Source organism: Artemia franciscana, chromosome 1 (assembly GCF_032884065.1).
Source record: "Artemia franciscana chromosome 1, ASM3288406v1, whole genome shotgun sequence".
NCBI lineage: Eukaryota > Metazoa > Arthropoda > Branchiopoda > Anostraca > Artemiidae > Artemia > Artemia franciscana.
Genome location: NC_088863.1, coordinates 66,145,883 through 66,153,758, shown reverse-complemented (window position 1 = coordinate 66,153,758; position 7,876 = coordinate 66,145,883).

Genomic DNA, 7,876 nt, shown 5'->3' with positions numbered 1-7,876 from the left:
GCGATGGAAAAGTAACAAAAACGAAAAAATATTGAGCAGTTCCTATTATGGACCTATGAATAAAGTGGACATACCACTTGACGCCTTTTCTTATGCTTTATCCGGAAATAATAGTCACTTTTGCCGCGAATTCACTTCACCCCACCTCTATATACCAATTAAGAATATATATGCAAATTGGGGGGGGGGTAAACTTAAATCTATAGTGAGTTTTGCATCCCGAATCCAAATTTAACATTCATTTGCATAAGAATGGCCTTCCTACTAGTCAACAGGAAGAATTTATTCCCGGATGCATCTACTATAAAAAAAATAATTTTTTTTTTTTTTTTACCTAGGAAGAGAGCGTTAACAAATATGTTATTGTTTTAGCATTCCTTTTTCTTGGACTTGTATGTTGTCCATCGTGTGTCAGTTGTATTTTAACCTTTATTGTTTTATTGGGTGCTATGGAACTTACGATTCTACAATTTATTATTTAAACACTATGCTTACAAGAGATCAAGATATTCCAGTTCTTACATATTTTGTAACTCGTTTGATTGTTAGTTTTAATTATTAATGTATCTATATGAGTTGTAACCTACAAGGAATTTTGTGTGCTATTTTTGAAGATAATCAATCTGTTTTGTTTCTGCTTCCTTAAAGAAACATTACTACTGATAGTTATAAGCAATCATACACATAGTGTGGGAGCACAGTATTTTAATGCCCGTCCTTCTTTTATAATCGCAAGAATTTCATAGGATGATTGTCGTCTGTGTGTGTTTTTTTTTTTTTTTTTTTTTCAATTTGTGCTCTCTTTGAAATTTTGGACCGCTCCAACGTCAATTTTTGCGTAAGATTCAAATTTAAGGTTGAACTTCTACCTGTATATCCACATATTTGCACACATGAGGAGTTGTCTTCCTTAGATCTTCGTATTCTCCCATGTTGTTTTTTTAATCCTTTGAGGTAGTATGTGATTGTAGTTTAAAAAAAATATAGTTTTTTACACCTACAATCCTTGTAGGTGTAAAAAGAGCTGGGAGTAAATTGTGACTTATTGTTGTTTGTGCACTGGGAGCTATTCTTTGAAAATATAATACAAAATTAGGTTTATTAACTTTAAATTACTGTTTATGAAATTATTTGTAGTTATTGATCGGCTCCAATTTCTCCTCCATGGATACTGCAAATGCATCAAAATAAAATGTTAAGTCACATGTATCATGGAATTTTTTTGCAAGCTATGGATGTGGTTTTTATATAATAGAAAATTTAAATTTGAACTTCTGTGTGGTTGGGACAAACAACCCAGCAAGACCTTTTTCTGTGATTCGTCTGATCTGAAATACCCCTTTCGCACAACTCTTGTCTCATTCGCATATATTCATATTCATTATATACTCAAACTAAATGTACTCAAAGCAAAGCAGTATATTCGCCAAACAAACAGCTATCCAATTTCTTGGAATGTCCCAAAAAACTACTCATTTCATAAAAAATTGGACATAAACTTATTTTAGTCACCTTTTTCTCTTTTTTTTTTTTTTTTTTTTTTTTTTTTTTTTTTTTTTTTTTTTTTTTTTTTTTTTTTTTTTTTTGCTGCTCGTGTATAGTACTTGGCTACAGTGAAGTCAGCTATCGTTTGTGACTAGATACTTGGACCTCTTATTATCCTTTCATAACATTTGGATAAAATGGAGACAAAAATTTATTTAAATATTTGATGAAGTCAACTATAGCTCAGCTAATGATCCGAAGGATCAAAATAACCGCCTACAAATTTCAAGCAGAGCACTACCTTTTAGGCTAAAAACATTAATGAAAAATTAAAAAAATTGGGCAAGTTGAAGATTTTGATGAATATAAATTTTTGAATAAATGAATCTGAATCTGAAAATGATTATCTAACCCATTATTTAGAGAGGTTATTTTAAGTAGGGAGTCCTCCTAACTTTATTTTATTTACATTTTCAAAAATTAAAATGTAACATGTTTATTGACCATAGAATAATTGATAATTATTTGTAAATGGCGTATGAGTGGTCAGAACAGTGAAAGGGATTGCAAATTTTTTAACTTGCACTCTTTTTCAACGACTTGCACTTTCTTTGGACTTGTTTTGCACTCTTTTTTTATATCGGCAGTTGGCAACCCTGTCTTCAACCATCGAAGCGAAGAAAAAGATCTTTCATAGGACGCATAATTCATAGGAATAGTGAAGTATAGTTTAAATAGATCAAATATACGAGGAACAACATATTTCAAGCGTTTTTAGTAAAAACATATGATCTTTCTAGAATGATTTTGTTTTTTATATCCTCAACTCCGTAAAAACAAAGTAACTCAGAGATGTAGCGTTTAAAATCGAGCTTATCGTATTCACACACAAAACTTACAAGCCTACTTTTAATTTAGATAGAACATCAATAACAGGATGAAACACTATTTTTGAAAAATCCTTGCACTGTCTGTTCTACCCCGACCTAATTTTACTGGTACTTATGTTACCGGGACAAATCAGGAACTTCAAAACAATATTTATTACCTAATACTGAGTTGTGAAGGCAATCATAAAGTGCCATATGACACTCACAACGTGTACTTTTCTTAGAAAAAACTTGCTTTTTAAAAATTTAATAATGATATTTAATATCTTAAATATCTTTTTATTTAATTTCACGAGTTGAAACAAGAGTGACACATGGTAAAACACACGGGAAACAAATGACTTGGGTTGTATGTTTGCATAATATGGTGGGGGGTGGTGTGTAAACTATAGTGCAGTTGCGGTCAAAGTCTGTTAACTACAATTATTCTACACATTATGAAGTAGGTCTAAGAATAGTTCTTTAACATATTTCCTTCTCAGCAGCCTCAATCCTATACTTATATACAAAAAATTAAGGTTCTTTTTTCTTTTTTGCTATGAAAATACCGAATAAAATTTTATTTTCGAAATCAAGCGATGGTGGGAAATCCAGGAGGCAAATACTCCTCCCTCCCTGTGATTGGTACAACTGGAACTAGTTTCAATAGCAACAAAAGCGTTATACCATTCAATATTCGAGATTTTAGGTTCTTAGACCTATTCTGAATTCCTTCGGCGCTGCCCTATGGGACAGTCTAAACTAGGCATAAAATAATTCCTTAATTTAGCTTAAAACGCAAAACTCACATACCATAGTCTAATTCAGGTATTGAAAACGGTCCAAGTTATTTCTCACTATAATGTATTTTAAGCACTAGACCTACAAACAAGAGCCAAATTCTCCCTGGTTGATGTTACGCTGAGCTTGTACAAGAAGCAGATGACTTATTTCATTGATGATAAGCCTTCAATGGCAATATATTTGCATATATATTAAATGGGGAAGCGCAATAGACAGCTATTTTTTGTGGTTTTTTAATTTAAAAAAAATCTGGGATTAAAAAAAAATATATGGTCGAAGTAAAGAGCATATTTGAATCTTAAAACGAGCTACTGTTTTATAGTTACTTATCATAGTTTTTTTTGGAATTTTTGGGGGGCCAGCTGCCCCCCCCCAAACAAAGCCACTGTTGAAATGCACCCTTTTAGGATTATCAACTACCTTTCCTCACTCTCCACCACTCCCGATCCCCATCTCACCCCCCACTTCAAAATTATCCACAACCTCTTTTTCATAATAGCTGATGCAATTGATTTTTAATGAAATCATGTTTAGTGATTGCGTATGTTTAGTGAATATAATTGAGTATTATGCCAAAAAGTGGATCTTCATGCTATCCATGAAAAATTCTGAGACGTTATTCATATAAAAAGTATAAAAAAAAATATGTTTGGAACTTCTTAGTTGTAGAATATGCAACACTGCACCGTGGTCCATTTGTTCCTGAGAGGCCACGCAAGCATAGAATAGACATAGGTTAGCATAGACGTGTATCATAAGATAACGCTACATTAAACGCTACATTAAACTACATTTAAGTACAGTTTTGGCAAAATCATAGTTTGGCATCCCGAAACTGCCGGGAAAGCAATTCTTCAGAGGTAAAATCTCTGATTACCTAAAAAAGACGCAAGAGCTTTTTACTTCTGTTTGGATAAACCCTCTCCTGATCTTCTAGGACCGTTGATTCGATTTGATTGCTCTTGGTTAAGAAAAAATAAACACGCTTCGGTGATGTTTCTTCTGGCAAAAACTAAATTTCACATTAGTAGTAATGCATTGTGGACAAACGATAGATTTATAAAAATGTGTCCCTTCCAACCCGAAAATTCTGGAAGTTCTATAATTTCCGAGTACATCGCCAATAGGCTGGTATATAATGCCAGCTTATAGACAATGGGACTCTATCAATCGCCAGCACATCACCTATGTCTAGTTAACCCACCTGTGTTACTTGGCTACGTGTCAGGTGCAATAAATGTACCTTGAGTCTATCTAAGAGTCTTATCTATCATTGCTTAAACATATCCTGACGGTATAGACTCCCTAACCATGCAGGTTTAATAAATTAATATAATCCCTCTTTGTAAGAATGAGGCTTAACGCTTAGTACGAATAATTATTACTAATAATTACCAATAATAAAAATGATTTCCTAAGCAAAAAATGTTTACTTCAATTACTATAAATTTTTTTGCCTCCAAATCCCCCTAGCCACCAGCCTCCACATCTTTTTTCCAACTCCAATTATTATTTATATACTAAAACTGGCTTTATGCGTGAACACTGGATATTCTCCATCAAAAAGGGTGTTTAATTTTCTTTCGAGATGATTTTCATTTAGATTTCTTTCTAAAGAATTCTAATTTTTTAACTTTATTTTATTTTGAGCCCCATGCGTGGCATAAAATCTTAGAAAATTCACTTTTAGCCAAAAAGTTCTTATTTCCTTCTCACCTGAAATTACATCTTTATGGGGACAATTCCATCAAACCCTCATTTTAAATGTAATTTAAAAATCTTATTTTTCTTTTATCTTTATTCAAATACGCGAATAGGAGGGAAATGTTATCATCTGCTTATGGATCTGCGGAATTGCGGATGGTAGAAAATAACTTTTACCAGGAAAAGTGTTGTGAGACCGGCTTCTAATCTCCAAATCACTAAATTTTCACTCTGTTTCGTTCTAGTTCCGTTAAAGTTCGTTCCGTTTAGTATTTTTCATTCTTGTCATTTTTTCTTTTATTTTTCATTTATTCAAGTAAAAGAGTGTGTTATTGTCAATCGTGTTTCCCGACAGCTTACCGCAATGAACAGTTAGAATTTCAGTTTAAGTTGGCATGTGAGAAACTAGCGTCTTGTCTCTCTAAGATTCGCTAGTTCGATAAGTGCTGTATTATTACCAGGGATTCAACTACAATTTGTTTGAAACATCATCATCTTTTATTTTGTCTGGCATTTTTGACGATCCGGCTAAGGGTTCTGCTGAAAATCTTGAACACACTTAGAAACATCACACAAGCAATGTAACAAACATTGATGGCGTAGCTTGTTCAACAAATCTTCTAGTATTACCTGTTCATGCTGTTGCTGATCTCCAATTGTCAGACACCCTTACATTATCTACGTCTCTTTTTTGTCCATCCATTCAGTCTGATCCTTCTTCACAACCCTGTCAGCCCCAGACCCACTTTTACATGGACTGGAAAAATATTCACCGTAGTATATTTTCAATTGTTATGGATCCTGTCATACAAAAGATTCATGCTCTGTTCCAGCTGCTTACGAGAAACCCACAAGTGATATAAATAAAACACATGGGTTGCTTGACATCTATCTTGCACAGATTTTTCATCACCTGCGATATGCAGAAAAATGATTGTACCTTTCGAACGTATCTACAGGGCTGTCACAGAGCATTTGTCAAGTAATTCGAGCCATGTTGAAGCTTGACGAAAATCAAACTATTGGCATCATCTATGGCTGTAGTGTGAGCGCCCTTGTTTTCGTGTGGTTTGAGATATCTGTCTTTCTACCAAACATAAATTTGCAAAAGAACTCAGCGTATGAACATTCTGCGATTACCACCCTGTTAAGTAGGTGTTTATTTAGATTTGTCCATGAATGGCAGGTTTGTACCGTCTGGTGCAAAAAGGGCCTTCGGTGTGAGAGTAAACTTATTGTTCCCAATAACCTGATTTAGTTTGATGCTTCTACTTTACTTGGCCGGAATCATCAGTCTACCACCAAGGCATACAGTTCCACCTAGACTTTATTGATATCACCAGAGACCTCTATAGAGTTTGGGGGCTGGCATACTCCCCTCTAAAAGTTCTCTCCTGCGGGAAATATACCCTGCGGTAAATATCCCCCGAAACCTCCCCTCTCCCATGGAAAATTCTCCACACCTGTAGAGTTTAGCAGCCTCGGAGAAAGTATTATCACGTGAAAGTAAAGAGCAACATTAAACTCCAAAACAGGAGGAATTTATCCCATATTTACGAAATATATACGCAATAAATTAAACATGCAATAAATTCTGCTCGTTTTAGAATTTAATGTTGCTCTTTACTTTCATATGATAATACTTGTTACTCTTTGCTTATAGTAAAAAAGGTGGTCGTATTTGGTCTATGTTGTCTTATCAACTAGGAACTTCAGAGATCATCCCCCATGCCGAGATAAAAAATTTGCTAATGGTACCGAGTGCTGAAAACCATGTTTTGACCAAGATGGAGCCAGGATGGCACAAAGCCAAATAACTATCGTGTCGACAACTTGAGCGACGAATTCAGACGATTCAAACTGGACTTGTTAGTAGTTTCAGAAGCTCACATCCCTTGGGTAGGAAGCAAGAAATTAGTTGGAATAGAGTTTTTTACTCAGGCAGGAAGGATCATGATGGCTCATGATGAATAAGAAAGCTGTTGTGTCTTGTTTAGAATGGGAAGGTATTGATAATATAATACTAATCGCTTATTTTATGACTAAAAGGTTCAGAGTATCCAATTATAATAGTATATGCCCCTGTTGAACCGACTGACGGAAATACTAGTGACTCAGATGAATTTTACTTACAGTTAGAGGAGTAAATAGACCCAGGTAGAAGTATAGTGTTTTTATTAGATTTTAACGCCCAGGTCGGTAGAAGTAGAGATAGATGGTATCCTAGCCTAGGTAAATTTGCTATAGGAAAAGAAAACAGCAGTGGCTACAAACTGTTTCAATTTTGCAGACATAACAATCTAGTTATAACCAGTATATTATTTAGTCATAAAATGGCAGAAAACCTTTTTAATTATGTTATTCTATACCAGAGACTGGCAGGATCCATACAAAATGTCAGGGTACATCAGGAATACTGTTATTGCTGTTACAAGTAAAAATCACCATCTGGTAGTGTCTAGGGTTAATTTAAAGTTGAAATTTGGTATGTATCTCCCGGGAAATTATAATGTTAGCAGAATCCAGTACGAGAGAATCGGAAAGCAACTTTCCAGGAACAGTTGAATCCTAGACTGGAAAGTTTAAAATTTGACAATTTGGATGATGGATGGTGTGATTTTTGGAACACAATTTAGTGAAAAAGCTTTATGTTTAATAGACAGGAGAAGGGGTTTGTACAAGAACTATCTGAGTGATAAGTCATATGAAAACAGAAAGAATGTAAATAAAGTGGAGAAAGCATTAAAATATGAACTAAGCAGGTGTGAAGTGGAGGCTACGGATAAAGTTGCCGAAGATCTTGAAGATGCATCTAGACACCATAATAGTAAATTATTATACTGACATATTAATACACTGAGTCGAAGTTGTCAATCTGGACGCGTCCAAGTTAAAGATAGGAATGGGGCCACAATTAGTGATAAGGAAAGAGTTAAAGAAAGATGGGAGGAACATTTTGAGAATGTGCTAAAGCGAAATAAAGTTGCAGGAAAAGCTATAGAGGAAAATGAAGA